This window comes from Plectrocnemia conspersa, unplaced genomic scaffold, assembly GCF_051122295.1.
Source record: "Plectrocnemia conspersa isolate PC_06_02 unplaced genomic scaffold, ASM5112229v1 ptg000010l, whole genome shotgun sequence".
Taxonomy (NCBI): Eukaryota; Metazoa; Arthropoda; class Insecta; order Trichoptera; family Polycentropodidae; genus Plectrocnemia; species Plectrocnemia conspersa.
Genome location: NW_028277174.1, coordinates 7464270 through 7482387, shown reverse-complemented (window position 1 = coordinate 7482387; position 18118 = coordinate 7464270). Strand labels below are relative to the sequence as shown.

General features: G+C 29.4%; 1 protein-coding gene across 2 annotated transcripts in view; it reads right to left on the bottom strand.

Moving 5' to 3' along the window:
- RhoGEF64C (Rho guanine nucleotide exchange factor at 64C) overlaps positions 1–16165 on the bottom strand; it is a 169653-nt gene extending 153488 nt beyond the window's left edge. The window contains exon 1 of one of the 2 annotated variants that reach the window (XM_088195518.1): positions 15838–16165. The gene's annotated coding sequence lies outside the window, so the exon portion shown is untranslated. The remainder of the gene's footprint in view (positions 1–15837) is intronic. The other variant, XM_088195519.1, reaches the window with a different exon arrangement.
- Positions 16166–18118: the final 1953 nt, after the last annotated feature.

Below are 18118 nucleotides of genomic sequence, written 5' to 3'. Positions count from 1 at the left end.
TGATAAAAACCAAGATTCTTATGAAATTCGAACTCAGGTCTTTCAGATATTAGTTAACGACTATGAAGTACATTACCATAGAAGTCATACACATAAATATTAATTTGTATATGTTTCAGCTTGTGTATAGAAGTTGCTAAAAAGAAAATCTAAGATTGCAAACGAATTTTTAAATGGCGTGCAATTGTCCTATAATTTAATACTAGCGACATTAACGACTTAAGATGCCCTGCAGCTGTGAGCACATCACTAATAAACTGCTTCACGTCATATTATTATTATAGTAATAATTAGCCGCATTTTATTATTTGTTTTTTTAGCTAATAATAATTTTAATAAATGAAACCTAGAGAATGAAGAAAAGTTTGATGATAAGATTCTTCCAGACCGAAATAATCCGCATTGAAAAATGTCGCAAAGGCTGCGTTGATAGAATGGACAATAGAAGGGCACTGAATAATATACATTGATTAATTGGGTACACCAAAGAAATGTATTTGAAGGCAGACCGAGGAAATTGTAGCTAATGGGCATAATAAAGGATTGAAGGACAATTAAGCCTCAAAATTGCGACCAATTGCATGAAAAGGTGAAAGATATGTACTTGTAGATTCGTACGAAAAAGACATATCGATGAACTTCAACCCTTTGGAGTCTTTTGTCCACACGTATTGTACATCTGTTTTTTATTGGCAGCTTCTTTGTCCATAACGTCTGGACAAAGAAGCTTTTCTCAAGTTAATTAAAATCATATAATAAAATTAATATTAAATAAATTCCATTAAATTATAAAAATTAAATTTCAATAATAAAATTAGAAATCTAGTTATAAATAAATCTAGCAAAATAAATTTTATTTTTTATAATATACATCTAGAAAGATATAATATGAAATAGTTTTTTTCTTGTTATTTTATTCACTGATCATTAAATTATTTAATTGAATATATTCATTCAAAATGGCAATATTTATTAAAAAGACTGGACTACAAAGGGTCAAATTTATTTATAGTAATTATATATTATATAAATTACACTGTGAATATATAATAATAATAAAATGCGCATAATACATTAATTTATTGTGTAGTGGAAGTGCTGAATTGTGAATTGAATGTGATAAATGATTGCTTGAAAGAAAATAAATTAAAATATAATACAAACATAAGGTAGCTGTAGTAACGTATCAGTGCAAAATACAATTATGTGGATATTCATAATCAATAATATATAATAAAGAAAATTTATAAAATAATAGTAAATTTGGATGAGTAAATCCGTCCATCGATTTACACGGTTTTACAAAGTAAACAATATCCTTAAACTTAAGATAATTCTAAATATTATATATTAATACGTGTTTTTATTGTACATTCTCAGCAAAAGTAGGCAATTGAATAACCTTACGTATGCACATCTCTTCTGCGCCCACCTGTATAACATAACATGCCACGTGACGTCACAAAACCTCTGCCGACGGACGGCACAGTGGCCAGAAATTTGTAGTTCAAACGCCGGCCAGTACAGTTATGTTGTTATGGACGCGAAATGTGGGCAGATATTTACCGGCAGGTCCGTCAATGGACAAGCCAGCAGCCATAACGGCCCCCATCTGCCTATAACAACACTGAGGGACATTTACGATCGACGAGGTTCGATTGTGTTTCCCAACGCACGATGTTTCGTCATTCGGGCTCATGATTGTCGCTCGGATAAGCCGAAGAAATTGGGTTGTGCGGACAAAACGTGAGTCGCTACTACTAACGTAATATTCGTTTAGGCCGAAAAGCCATGAATGGAACCAGAAAAACCTGAACTGCGGGCCAGTGTGAACCCGGTGTGATCTGTGACACGGTAACTTATATGCCATTCCGACTTGCGGAAGGCGTCGTAATGTCGAGTAGAATGTGCAGAGCTGAGAGGAGATATCCTGTTTAATTATTATTTGTATTATATATATTGTTGAATGACGCAACATACTAAATACATACATGAAATAATTGCAAACTGGTAATAATTTTTTATATAATATTGCATATATTGCGACAATCGTATCGAGCAGTGGTGGAAAAGCTAGCGGGGGTATTATGTCCAGTGGATGGTACTCTGAGGTATTGTAATTGTGGCAGCGCCAATATAATGGGGGCTCGTTCCTCTTTGAACGAAATATGTCCACGCCTCTAGAAAGGGATATTTGCTTAATTGACATCCTTAGAAGGTTGAATGGCGCAACGGGAATATTGTGACTTTAAGTTGCTTTTCTGATGGTCCGTTTCATTACACTCTTTTTTCACGTTCATCCTTATTATGTCGTGGTTACGGTAATTAAGTGCGCGAGTTTCAAGAGCCCTCACGTCCTTTTAAATATTTACTGCACGGATCCAGCACGGATGATTGTATTTTTGATAATTAATTGTTTTTGCGGACAATTTTAATGAGCAATATATAAAATATTTGCTTCATAAAACGCTTTGTTTATGCATTACAATAATAAAAATGAGCATTAAATGAATATATTTATGTTCAATTAAAATGTTTAGATAGAGCAACATTTTATTTATAATGTACACTAAAATAAATAATATGTGCATTAAAATAAAAAAGCTATGAATTAACAATAGTGTAGCTAACGACCGAAGTTAAGCGGCATGTACTAAAAATCTGTTTAATGAAACAAATTATTTATTTAAATTCACATACATATATCTTAAAATAATTTTCGCAATTTAAACTAAGCCTTATTGAATAAATAATCTATAAACTTTCCTCAAGAGAGATGCAAAACAAAATGGTGGATTATTAGCTAAGAAAAGCTCACTGTGATTAATATAAAAACATGTTATAAACACTGTGAATAATATAAAAAAACATTGATATCCTACGCCGATAATACTTCTTAAGGTATTTCCCTACAATAAGCATTATTATATTCTTTGCTTCTGCTTTCTATTAATATAGCATCGAAATTTTTGTAGGTCTAAGCCAAGTTGTCAAAGAAACAGGATAACAAATGTATCAGAGAGTCATATATATGTATTTTTAGAGCAGAAAAAATGTTTTTTATTTAAAATTTTGATAAAAAGGTGACGTTCCATCGCTTTTGAAAGTCACTGAAAGTCTGGCAAATAGCTACATGTTTTTAATTTTAAACACGCATGTAAGTTTTCACATTTGCTTTTAGCTTATTTTTTATTTGATTCATAGAAGAGAATGCTTGTTCGCATATAAATATATATAGAGCCAAAGATTGTGAGAACAACAAATGCTAGTTTTTTTAACAAGTCACCTGTTTCCATGTAAATATAAAATATTATTGTTTCTATTTTAGGCAGTTGTATCATAGCTAATTGTGTTGATGTCTGAAGAGCCGCGAACGCCTATGCAAAGAGCCGCATGCGGCTCGTAAGCCGCGTTCGACCGACCCCCAATCTAAACTATAAAGATATCGTTTCAACACATCCGCTATTTCATTTTGTAATACCAGTAATTACCGAATGTCGATTTTTGCCTCAATACCGGTATTACTAGTATCGGTACACATAAGCACAAATGCCATACTCAAAAAAATAATCTATAAAAACTACTAAATTTACGTAATTAAGCAAATTGTTTATTGGACTACTGAATTTATGTGGTTTATTTTAAAAACTCTAGATTTATCATTAATTTAATAAAAAATATAATTGCTGAAATTAATACTAAGTTATTATTAAAAACCATATATAATTACTAATGGGCCCGATCCTCAGTATACTTCAAAGTTTTTGAGGCTGTTTTCAAAGCTAAGATATTATTTCTACGTCTAATTTAAGTCAATATTTTGTATAAAATGTATTATTTTAATTTGATTTAACAAGGTTCTATTTTATTATACTAGCCTTGTACCAGACTTCGCCTACGGTTCGACCCTAAGTATATATTATCCTTCAATACTAAGCCATAGACGCTGCATTTGATAAATTATTTTAATTTGGTAGCACATACATATATGTATGTCTTTTAGATTGCGTGACATAGAATTGATCTGTCAAGTCAATTCCTTTCACATTAAACGGATGTCCTTGAGACTTATTTATTTCTACAGTAAAGGCAATGAAAATTGGGAATTGAAGCGAAAAATATTATTTATGAAATAAACACATTCTTGACTTTAATGTGCCAGTCATGAACGTTGCATCAATTACACATGTGTAAAATGCTTTTAAACCATCCGTATTCTATTGCACAGTTTTGGTTAATACAAATTCCTCAGCTTCATAATCGTTCTACTAACATTGTTTGTGCTGTTGTGAATTTATGTCACACTGAGCGACCTATGAATCGTCGTCGCGAAGACAAAAAAAATAATCAATGAATGCTTTCTGAAGCGAAAAGCTAAAATCAATGCATTTCAGTAATAATAAACTTTTCAGTGATAATAGCATTATAGACATTAAAGTTTAGTTTGTGCTTCTGTAATCTACTAACAGTAAACAATAACTTCTTAATTATTTATATGTCATCGTCTCTTGATTAAATTATCTATTTCATCGAGCGACAAAATATTCGATTAATGGATTACTCGAGTCAAGTATAATGAAATGGAATTATTTAAAAATAAAATTTCCTTTAATTCAAGTGATAATAGATTAACACTTTTTAAATTACTATTGATCTGAATTGTAATATTTTTTTTAAAGAACCCACCGTAATGTTCGGAAAGGGTTAATAGCAAAACTACGTTACAAAGTTATGCGCGCCATTATTATTACACGCATTGAATATTATTATTCATTACACCCAACCACCATTAAGGCGCCACTTGAACCCAAACTAAGCTCAACAGATCACGCCATAGTCCTGATATGATAAATCGATGCCATCACTGCGTTATTACGATGCGTACTCGAGTTACGTAATAACAAAACTATTAATTAGTCGCGGTGAGCGCACCTTATATGCTAATATAATATAATCATTTTTTTAATATTCTGTCGAGTCGCATTTTCGTCCACACTCTATCACTCAAGCATTTTTGAACCGTTGTTATGTAATTGTGCTAAGGTCCGTTATGGTCGGGTCTGATAATGTGCAAAAAATATGTTTCCGTTCATATTTTGCATAGCAAAAACGCTAATACATACGACGAGTTGAGATATTTTTAAGCGATGCCTATATACATAATGTGTATACTTACGTAATGTGCACATTTTACTTTTAAGTCCTAATCATGTCAATAATAACGCTATTAAGATAATGATGACTCGAGAATTTCGTTTACGAGACGATCGCCAATAAAGTAACAGACCGCTTATTAAAAATTATATAAATTTTCTTTCGAGATAAGTTGACGTTGGCATAAAAATTTAATGTTTGCCCATACTTGGAAATTTAACCGTGAATTTTTTAATAATATATCGGGAATAATACGTTTAGATTTCTAACTTTATAAAGAAGATTAAGTACGTTAAGATTCAGATTTAATAGCAACAAATATTATTAAAATTATGACAACAATTAATATAACTGTTGCTGTTTTTAATACAAATTACATTGTATTAATAATCATTTTTACAGGTATCTACTTCCAAACAATGTTAATTAACTAATTTTAAACCAAATCTGACCCATTTAATTGAAACTGTCACGAAAACTGTTGCTATATACATACATATGTAGACATTTTGTGCTAAAAAATAAATGGGATTAATAACGATTTATTTTAGGAGTTAATCCAAAAATAATAAAAATTAATATTGCAATGAGGAATTCGCAAAAACACCATATATGATGTTTTTTGCGAATATTCTTAAATGATTTTTATAATACATGATCAATAAAAAGATAACTAATATTTTCTGAATATTTTTTAAAAGATCACAATATCTTTCTCTATATTAAAATAGGTAAACTTTGAAAGCGTTTAGATAAATTACTTGAATTTCCTCTCTAGCGGTAATTTTAATATTGTATTTTCTTTTATCTCAGCACTTCTCGTGCCGTTGCGTAATATAATATCACAAAGATAACGAATTTGAATTGCTAAATTTGCGATGAGCAACAAATCGAAGCCACAATGTTCAACCACGACACGCAACACATTATGCTCGAAACACAAAAGGTTGCATCACGGTTGATTTGACGTCAATTTTAGTATCGTCATCGTCGAATCACGATCTTTATCACAAAATGATCTCAATCATGTCTTCCGTCGTCTACTTTCCAGAATCCAGACACGAAACCGAGGAAAATTTCCCGGAAAGCCCATTGTTCGCTTCGCCGAGCGGAAAACCCCCATAATTGTTTTGCGTGAAAGTTGATTAGTCTTGGACTTTCAACATCAAAAATAAGCTTTCTTTTTAACTCAAATACTCGAGTGACATTTTAACAATTCAAACTATGCAACAAGATAGGTCTTTGCAAAACTGGTCCGTGATATAGATCTAGTATTTTTTTTAGATCATCGAACGTTGATCTTTGAATCCACGAGTCTAGTTTCTGTCTCCACATAGCGATTTAAGTACCGCTATTTTTTAAACATTTTTTGCGAATAATAAATGACACATTGACTGTATTTAATTACATATAATGTATAAATATACAGTATCATTAAATATAGTACGCTAAATGCACTAATTATTTTCTGCACTTTGCACAGTGAAGGTTAAAGTAGCATTATATAATTTGCTACACAAAATTAAAAATCGCAATTTAGGTTATAAAATAAATGTTTTAAATAAAAGCTATTTGTATAAGTTGAAATGGTAATACAGTATATACCATACTATTAAAATGTGCAATAAATCTTAATCCAGTGGCATTAAAAACAATGTTTTTAACTTTTATTCATATAGATTCTAAGGTATGTAAGTTTAAGTTGTTTAGGCATTAACAAATCTCTCTTAATTGCTTTAATTTATATAAATAAGATTTGATGCAGATAGTTCTGAGCATTACCTAATTCTTCTACAAATTCATATACGAAAACTATCACCATTTTTTCTCTTTCTAGCGTAAATTTTTATCATAAAGAATTGGCAAATACAGCAAAAATATTTTCACTATGTAGTTCTACTACATCTCCAATAAAATATATATAATCAACGTGATATTTATTTGGTGGTTTTACACATTCTAGTGTTTATTTGAAAGAATTTTAGAAACTTAAGTCTATAGATTTTTATAATGCATTTTCGACAAAAATGTCATTTATGAAATTCAATGAAAGACCAGCAAATTGCGGTTTATGAATTAATTTGATTATATGCTAACCTACGAATATGTTTTATATTGAAACTATAACTCTTATGTGTCCATCTTAATTTGATTTAAATGCAAATATGATATAATCGATATAACAATCAGTTGCTTCATAAATACCATCGAATTGATCACGTAACAAAATACTAGTCTGCATTTTTAATCCTAGGCTTATGAAACTAAACGTATTACAACAAAAATAATTTAAATAGTTTGATTTTAAAAGACAAGTCTTATAGATATTAAAATACTTTACTTGGTAATATTATAATACTTTAATTTGCAACATTCTGGAGTAATAATTTGCAATCCCCGTAAAACCAAATACTCCCTCCTAATAGAACAAGTTCAGAGAAGGTTATTGAGATTCATATATAAGAGGATATTTGATTATTATCCGTTTTTGTATCCGAGCGCTTTTCCTTTACGAGCTTTGAAATACTCGCAGAAAATTGTACTGAAGGATGCTGTCTACAATCAAACTATTCTCAAAGAATTCTAGTTTTGGGTTCCGAAACGTCTTCGAGAGTCACGATAGCATCCTCGTTTAATACCAGTTAGAGTCAGGACTTCCGCACTAACCGACTCAACTACAGATGTCATTTAATTTTAATATTTCATGATTTTTTCTCACTAAATTTGTTTTTGTTTTACTTGTATTATATTTTTTGTGTATTGTAATAATACTATGTATTGTTTTTTTATTATCGTGACGCATATGATAACCTGTTTAGTAGGTCACGATAATCTTAATTTAATTTAAATAAATAAATATACTAGATAAATCATGAAATGCTATAAACCTACCGAAAATTCGCAAAAAATAATAATCAGTGACTACGAATAGACCGAGTTAAAATATAGATATAAACATAAAATGCCTAAATACTTCATACTTTAGCACCATTAATATAATTAGCAGAACCTCTTGAGCTCAATTGCTTATAATAATTAATTTTTATTATTTTATTTTCGAGAGGATTTTAATTTTTTCCTAAATTTATCGTATCTTGGTAATAAAATATAATACAATAACTATTATTTTATGTTTTTAATTTATTCTTGTAAACTAAAAAATGGTTATTTACCATTAAATTGTACTTAATTTTACAGTATATATTTATCTATATTATTATTTTTTAATGAGCTCCAATACAAAAAAATAAATATGCCTAATATATACCTAATTACCGAGGGTTTAATCTAGGAGCTAGCATCAAGGACCTGCGGCATCATCCAAGCACCTTCGCAGCAGACTGGCTGACATAAGATGACTAGCAATGCCCTGTTAGCATTAATAATCACTTACATACATATATAATATATGTATAATACTTAGCAGTTTCAATAATTTGCTTATGTCATGGAAAGCAATGTAAAATAATTTTCACATAAATAAATTTATATTACAAGAAGGTAAATTACGTAGTATAAATTTATATTTATATTGAACATGGTTTGTGCTATTTTAAAATGTGCTATTTACTTATATTATTAATTTTGGTAATAATTATATATTAATTTATAAGTTGCATCTAAAAATTTTTTTCTCGGATAGAGCTAAAGATTTACTAAAATAATTTATAAGCAACTAAAAAAAAACAGAAAAGTTGAAATGAGTATATGTTGTATATGTTCTTATTAACTAAACATAAATTCAATTTTGCATACAAATTGACATGTTTGATAATAATAATATTATTTTAAGAGAGTAACTATTAAATAAATACAGCTAACTGAATGAAGTTTTTGGGAATTTTTATAATATGTTTATGAAAATATTATACATAGACTATTTATCCAAAACCTCAATTGAAAATACTTAATCAAAAATCAACAAGCAAACAATTTAAAAATAAAATATTGCTGATTTTTTCATTGTATTCTGATAGCTATTTTATTATTAATTACTATACATATTATTAGAATACATAATTACATATAAAATAACAAGCTCTTTATTGTGGAAAATTCAATTTATAAAGCTTTAATTAATTTCGTTTCGCGTGTCAAACACAGCCTTCCGTTTCCGCGATTAAATAAAGATACAAAGTATTTTAAGTCTGCAAATTATTCCGTTGAGCTGTATACACACAAATAAATACTAGGAATGAATATACACTCTCAACGATTATTTAATACTTGGTTTACCGTTCAACGAGCGTCCTTGAGTTGTCAAATTTAACCCGCTCGCACATACAATACACTTAAATTGGCAAGTGCTCACACGTGCGACGAATTTAATTAATCAAAATTAACATCAAAAACATTATTATAAAACAATAACGTTTACGAAATTGCGTAGCGGTTAGAAAATTGCCTAAATCTTGAGCTTTTGCAATGCGTTTTGTTTTTTTTTTTGCTCAAAGATAAAAGGTATGACCCGGATACTCGCGATGGGATGTCGACACGGCAAAATAACGTCAAAATCGTTTTTTAAATGTCAAAACAAATTATCGATACTTTGAGGTGCAATTCATTTGTACGTGGTGAGTCTAAACCAGTTTCACGATCGAGTATTTTTGGTTCGGAGAAGTGATTATGTATAAATCTATCTAAGTTCCATTAAAAGGTCAATCAAATAAAGAAGGTTTGTTGCGATGCAAATTTAAGACTAACGTTTATCTGTAAACAATAATCAGATTAAAAGTCCAAAATTTTAAATTTACTAAGCACATAGAAAATATACATATCTGATGAAGCAGAGCTTTATAGCATAAGATAGCTTTGACACAGAACTATAAAATATTACAGGAAATATATATTTTATTAACGATATTTTGACAAGTTATATGTACATATATCCGGCATACCTTATAATAATTTTAATGATAATATATTTTGGCTATACATGGTATAAGCTCTTTTAAAGATACGTGCATCATTTCAACCATAATTTAGATACATACTCTGGCAAAATTTACCTTTAAATTAATTCATGTATTTGGATGACCCGTTATACCATTTCACGTTTGTCATTCGACAACAAAAGACACTCGAAACGATAATTAACAACCAGTAGATACGAATTAATTCAACAATGTCTATTGGTCAACGCGTTTCGAAATTTGAACATACACATACACGTCAATACATAACGCAAATATGCTATGTTACTTCTTCTCGTTGTTTCCCTGTAAATGCTACTATTTCTCGCGTTTTCATAACGTTTAATTGCTCCTTCGTTGAGATTTAATCGTCGGACGAGAGACTCGCGATGAAAAAAAAATGCACTTCACGGTCGGTTATCCACAGTCTGGTTTTCTCGACTGAGACAAAAGTTGGAACAAGAAGAAGAATAACATTATACGAAACCAAGGCCGTTTGCCTCTCACCGCCGGCCACTACCTCTTCTTCCTATGTGCACTTAAATTATGCACTTTTCTTGGAGTACTCTATTGACCTAGGTTAGAATACGATTTCACTTATAGTCATTGTAAATACGAGTGTAAAGAAACGACTATATTAATTAATAATTTAAAATAAGATATGTGACATTAATTCTATTGGTAAAATTAATATAAAATACGTTCTAGGAATGTTCAATGTTATCTGGTAAATATATTTTGATAAGTGATTTTTGCATTTTTAAACCATTTATAATACGTTTTTACACAGTTTCATTTTTATTTGAGATAATATTAACTGGAAAGGGTTATCTAAAATAGCGTTAAAAAATTTATGATTTTTTTTTACTATTACAAATCTGACTTCATGACTTGACATGTTTACCCAATACGTTTTGATGGTCATTATACAAACAATAACAAAACAAAATAAGCACCATCCCAAATATTGCTTTGCAGCTCTTGCCAGAGGTTTGTCAAGCTCATTGAAAATCTGGATGGCTCATGCAAGAGGAGCATTTTTAATTGCTGGTGTTCTGGCCGCAACGTCTGGAATAAGGGATGCGATCGCGACTCTCTGGCCGATAGCCGAAAGATGTCGAGCATTAACACCGCCCCTTAGCAACTTTAAAAAGTCCTTTATTGAATAGACTGCAATGAATTGTATCCAAATGCTCTGATGAAATATAGGCGATTGTCGATCGACCATCTCCACAGCGACTCTAGGTCTTTTTGTGAAGAGAATGAGTCGGAATTATGCGAATACTTCAAAACACTCAAGTCATCAGTAATTAATTGACACATGTATGTCATTAATAAAGGGTAAAAATAGTAAACGACTCAGATTGGATCCCTGTGGTACTCCAAAATGAACAAAATACATATTGCCACAGCTTACATATTGACAGCAGTGACTTAAGTAACTCGAAAAAAATCTAATAATATAATATTTAAATGCATGTCTTTATTAAATAACGTTGTGCTTCATATACAAGTATATATTTTATATTAAATATAAGTATGAAAATAGTATCTAGTTGTAACTATATATATGTAGCTAGTTGTCATAATTAAAAGCCATTTGGTTCTAAATGGAAGCATTATAATTGTTAAGATGAAAAGACTTTCAAAAATGTGTTAGGCTTAAATTTTACTCTGAATGTATAAATGGTTATATAAATACAGATATTAGTATTTTACGTCAACATATGTATCTATACAAAATTTATGTTGACAATATTTATTTATATAGATAAATTAGAATTTAATTTTGTACTTGTTAACTAATGCATATCTGAAAATAAAACTCACCTAATTACTTTTTTTTTAATTTTGACAACACTTAAATAAAAATCTATTGAGATAGAATTACCCATTGTCTTGAAAACAACCAAACTGTATTAAATAATACAGTTGTGTGCAAAAAAACGCATCACTTTATGATATATCAGTAATCATAGTTTGAATTTCTCTGAACTGTTATGTCTTTATATTTTTGAGTGGATGTTAAATCTATTAAGCTCTAGCTTTTGTAGTAAAAACTATTGACCTGAAAGACCTTAGCACGAATCCCATATGAACGTTAGTGTTTTTCAATTTAAGTATAATTCTGATCAATCATCACAGATTAGGTTTACCTAGACTTTCCAAATCTCACGGATTTTTATCGTGATAATCAACTAAAATCGAGCTAGGTCGTACATATTAGGTATTGAAAATTTTGCTCAAGCTTAAAGATAATATCTTATATGTATTAAAATAATATATAAAAAAACTATATTTTAGTTTAACTAAAAAATTCGATATAAGGTCAATTTTTCGGTTAAAACCAATTTTTTTAATTTTAAAAATAGGTTCTACTAATCAGTTTAAATGTAAAATAACTACCCTTGGTAAGATTGAGTGATACTACAATTGTGGTTACGAAAGAGTCGTAAAACTTCTTTAGATTTTAGTAGTATTTGCAAAACATGATATAAATATAAATGTCCATCCTTTATGTGTGGTTTAGAAAAGCGTTAATACAATCGTATACTTGCCAAAAAAACGTTATTGACCGAATAAATGTGTCTAACGCGCAAGAAATTGAGAAAGAGTGACAAAATTGTATTTATATTTGACTACGAAAATCGTATCCAGAGAACTGTGAAAATTTCAGACAGCCAAACAATATGGATGTGCTTCATATATTTTGGAGTGAAAAGTGGAAGGTGGAATATAAAGCTATTCTGAATTTTTATTGCTACAAATAAAATTTGTACTGCAACTTCTGACGAGTGCAAATATTCAGTCATGTTTTTTTATAAAGTTCACCAATGCAATGAAGATACGATTTTAAGGAAAAAATTTAAATAATAATTAATAATTAATTTTATTTTTATCATTTATAAAATATAAATTGTACAACTTAACTAGCTAACAAAAACTTGTTGAAGTGATGAAACAGTTGGCCACGATTTGTTAAATCCTTTTAATTTTATATCAGTATTAAAGGCTAAATGGGGTGCATCAAATAAATAATATTTTTCTTTATTTCTAGTAATATATGATTTAAAATTATTTTTTTATTACATGATGTTTTATAATTTAATAATTAATTTCAAATTGTTTTTTAATTATTGCTCATATTTTACTTTTTTATTATTTATTTTAATATCTTTGCTTATTCTGGGGTTTCATTTAATTTTTATGTATCATATAAATCATTTAATATTTTACGTGTTTTGTAAAATTATGTAAAGCAAATAAGAATCTACTATAAGACTATTTTGTAAAAAAAGTTATAGTTACACTAGCTTTACGTTTTTGCATATATAGTACAATATGCAAAATATCATATATTGATTACTGCATTAATACATAAAATATCACCATTGGATATTTAAACTGTAAATGTTAATTTAATGCAATTATGGTATCGATCAAACAGTGAAATAAAATTAAATAATTTCATTAGTAAGATGCACCGTATATACCTTTATATGTTTTATTATCTAAATTTTATTATGATACATAATGATAGTGCAGCCATATAAGATAAGATTATTAGACAATGCAAAGCAATTATAGCTAAATTTTATGACGAAGATAAGACAACTAATTTTAATTACCGGAAGCTATCTCGCAATTGCCTATATTTGTGTTTGTTTTAATTTTATCAAAATAAAGCGATTTGATAATAAAAATCAGCTTTATATCTACGTTTTTTTGATGACCGATATTTCAACACGGCGCTTACACTATGATAAATGAACTTTAAGACCACTTTTAACGTTTACATAACAATGTGATATATCGCTGAGGTATCTCGCTTGATTGATCGGAGGCTTTCGAACATTAATAAAAAAATTGTATACATCAATAACACGGGTATCCCATGTCAAAGCCTAGATTGCATCAAATTTCGCAATATTTTCCTAAGATTCGTCATAGTACAGCATAATGGACGTTTGGTCGATTTGTATCATGCTTATAAATAGCTTTTTCCACGTCGAACGTTTCGATTTAAATGTAAATACAAGGAGCGTTCAAGTTTGACATGCACTCTATTTATATTCATACACAGTCACTTTTCAATGCCTCTTTCAGTCATACTGGCAATTTTCATATTTATGCAGTATGTGTATATTATAAACGCTGTTTCAAGGATAAGTGCAGTTTTATTGCCCGTATTCGAAAAGCGCAATAAACAAGAGCTAATTTAATTTATCTGCAGTGATAATGCTACAAAATGTATTTTAAATTATATGAAATAGATAGCCGCTAGTTTTCTAATATATTTCAACAAAAGTCACTCAATTCTTTTAGTAAGTTACTGTTACTTATAAAAAACGTTTATAAAAGACCGCCTTTTGTCACCTTCGTGAAAGAGCTGTTTTTTAGTGTTGAATACGATTGTGTGTCTTTCTGTACTGTGCATTAGCATACTTAATATAATACAGTAAAGAATTCGTTATAGTACTAAAAATGTATACAAGGGAATTGTATGCATGTTGAACGTAAAAATTTTAAAATATGAGACGATAGATATTCTTACATACTTATATTTATCTAGAGCTTAGTGTATACATAATACTGAGTCATACAGCAATGGTGACTATAAGGAAAATGATGAAGATATTAAAATAAAAGCTTGTTCTTTCCAGTTTTATTAAGGCCAACAAAAATATGATTTTATTTAATCATAAAATGCTAACTTGATTTGTTTCTGACAAAAGATATTTTATAAAAATATTATATTTTTATAAAATAGACTAATTAGAGTTTTTGTATGCTAAAACATAATTTGTAAATTAGGTATAGAAACATAATTTTTGCTTAAAAAAAACATAACTTGATATTATTTTTTAACTTCTCTATTTCATATAAAATGTATTTTAATTTAAAATTGCAAGATAATAATTTATTTCAACAATTAAACTTTTAATAATATATATTGTACAAAAATGTAAGGCTACTTTCAAATGCACCACTTGCTAATTTTTTAAATGTTATATTAATATACATACATATATATTTAAATAAACATTATGTAGTCTAATTTTAATATTTTAAGCTACCGATCATATTTTATATGTATGTGAATGATACATATATGCATTTCTGTATGATGTATATAATTGCATGAAAAATTGTTTAATAAATTGATTGTATGTATAATATTTTTAATTTTTGTGAATTAATATGTATGTATGTAATAATGTATACTTATACTATGTACATATATATCATAATAAAACATCACTACAAGATTATGGTCAGATTTCAAATAAATGAAATAAATATTAGTTGCAATCAAAAAAAATACTTTTTAAATTAGATATTATTGTGATTTGTCTCATTTACTAAGTATTTAATAACTAAAAATATGTAATCATAAATCGATAATTAAAAATAATAATGATTTACGCGTCGTTTATGTTAATGCCCCAAAAACTATTCTTAAGTGAAAAATTCAAAAAATCGTTTTATTATACAACTGCATTTGTTTTTTCAAACAAAAACAAAATATTAGAAATTAATTTTGAAATTCCGATGAAAATAAATTTATGGTTTTAACGCTTAATATCAATTTACCGAATAATGCACCAACGAAAATTGCGCGTTTAATCGCAAATCGCGAAATCGACAAAGTGAAAGTGCGCGTTTTGCAATTGCGCGAAGGTTTCGCTCTTTAGCGCGTCGATGTCTCTCGCATACAAAACCCTTATTCCGCCACGAAAGCTCAACAACAACAACAAAATTAACTCACCGGTATCACGCAGGTGAAAAACGCGTTTCGCCGCAGTCGAAAAATCCGTTATCACACAACATCCGATATCACCAGAAAATAACACGATCACTCATTTATGATTTTTCATCCACCGTTATTGCACTGTTTTTTTTATATTATCATTTGTGTGTCACATCATCGTAACGGTGGTGTGTTTTTTTTTTTTGGCTGTTATCACTGAGGCACTCGCGGCGGTGTAAAAATACGATGTAGTGAAAAAACGGTTGTACAGTTAATCGAAACTCGCGCGAATGTTACAGCGGAACGGTCGGTGTGTCGGCGCTGCGGTGCGCCGGTGAAGACTGGCAAAGGTTTATGACCGAACCGACAGCGACGCCATCCGACGGTTGTCGACGCCAATCGCAGGCTTTGCCCCCCACTACTGCCGATCGGCGAGAGGCTGCTGCTGCTGCAGAACGGATGCACGTGGCTCGAGGGTCGACGACACCTGGATGCGCTTTGCGAGAATAGAAGATAAGGTTATATACTACGATTACCAGGAATCTTGCCCTCTTAGAATTTCCCAGACATATCCTCTTTTTGATGTCGTCTACGTATATGTTAGCTATAAAATATAACATCCCTATTACTTCTAATCCTTCTTCCTTTACAATATCCTATTTAATTCTAAGCTATTTGATGTGCTGCTTCCAAAGCTTCTTAAACCAATACATCCAATGCAACTAATTCCGTCTTACCAGCTTAGCTTCCGGAAAAAGCATCCAAGCATAAAGCGAGTTCATCGCATTTCAAGTGTAAAATATATATGTATATTCAAAGATATTTTTGAAATAAACTTTTATAAAAAAAATCCAGACCTCATGACAAAAATAGCACTAAATATATTTTTTAAGATCATGGTTTAATTTCTTGAATAAATAATAATAGCTATGAGTTGACCCTTTCCATGCTACAAATAAATATAAAAATTAGCCACCGTTGCAACATATTTTCTGAAATCATATTTTTTGCGGAATATTTAAATTAGACATTATTTTTTTTTAATCTATTCATAATATTTACCTGATAATTGGTCGTCTTTTCTTTGGTGCTCAGTGTTGCCATATTGTGAATTTCCAGTTCAGGTCAAAAGCAATAAAATCATGTCTTCGCGGTAAAAACGCTCGATTATCAAGCTTTTATATCAATATTACGAGTGAAAATCGAATAAAACACATCTAAACCGAATTTTGGCCAATAGAAGAGCGCAAAAAACAATTATCCCTTCTCAGAAGTCAAAAATCCACGTCAAAAGCAATAAAATCGTGCCGTCGCCGTCTCAGTGGGAACGCTCGTTACCGAGCGTTCCCACTGCGACGGCTCCGACACGATTTTATTGCTTTTGGCGTGAATTTTTGACTTCTGAGAAGGGATAATTGTTTTTGCGCTCTCCTATTGACCAAAATTCGGTTTGAATATACTTTGATTAGCCCTCTTATATTATAATTCCATTGTAATATCGGTAAGGAAAGCTATCATATTTTTAAAACATAGTGTAATATCGAAATACAGACAAACTATGGAGCAATATGTGAGATGCGATGTCTGTCTGTACTTATTCTTTCGCTTATTTACCCCTGAGAGATGAGTGGCTTAGTTTATATTTTGAACTTGACGTAAAATTATTAGTTTTAGAATTTACATTAGGTTAGGTTTTGGTTTGAACAGCAAATTGACGTTTCGCAACTGTCAAATTGAGTTGCATAGACATTTTAGAGCAGCATATTAGCGCCTATCAGTTAAATAATATTTATTACTTTATAAACTATTGTGTCAGATTTTTCTATTAGTCTTGCCCTAAATGATTTAAAATATAAAAAAATAGTTTAAAATCAACAAAATAATTTTCTACATTTTCTTAAAATAAAACGATAAGTAAAAGCAATCTACTAGTTTCTCATAAATATTATAAATATTACTAATTAATACTTTTGGTAAATTAATTATGTTGTATCTCTAAAGCTTTATAAAACAATACAGAAATTTAGGTTAAGGAGACAATTTTTTAATATTTTCGCGAATCTTAATTAAATTAGAATAGGATCCCAAATATTTTTTTTATTTTAAAAAACGTTTGTAACAATATGATTAACTTAAATTCGTTAAAAAGATATCCATTATTTTTTATGTTTACGGTTGTAATATTTTAATACAATATATAGAAAATCAAAACAGTTACATATTTAAATATATAGTTTATATTTGTTTAACTAAAGATCTAAAAGCATTTAAATGTGTACTGCTTACTATTTTGTGCTCA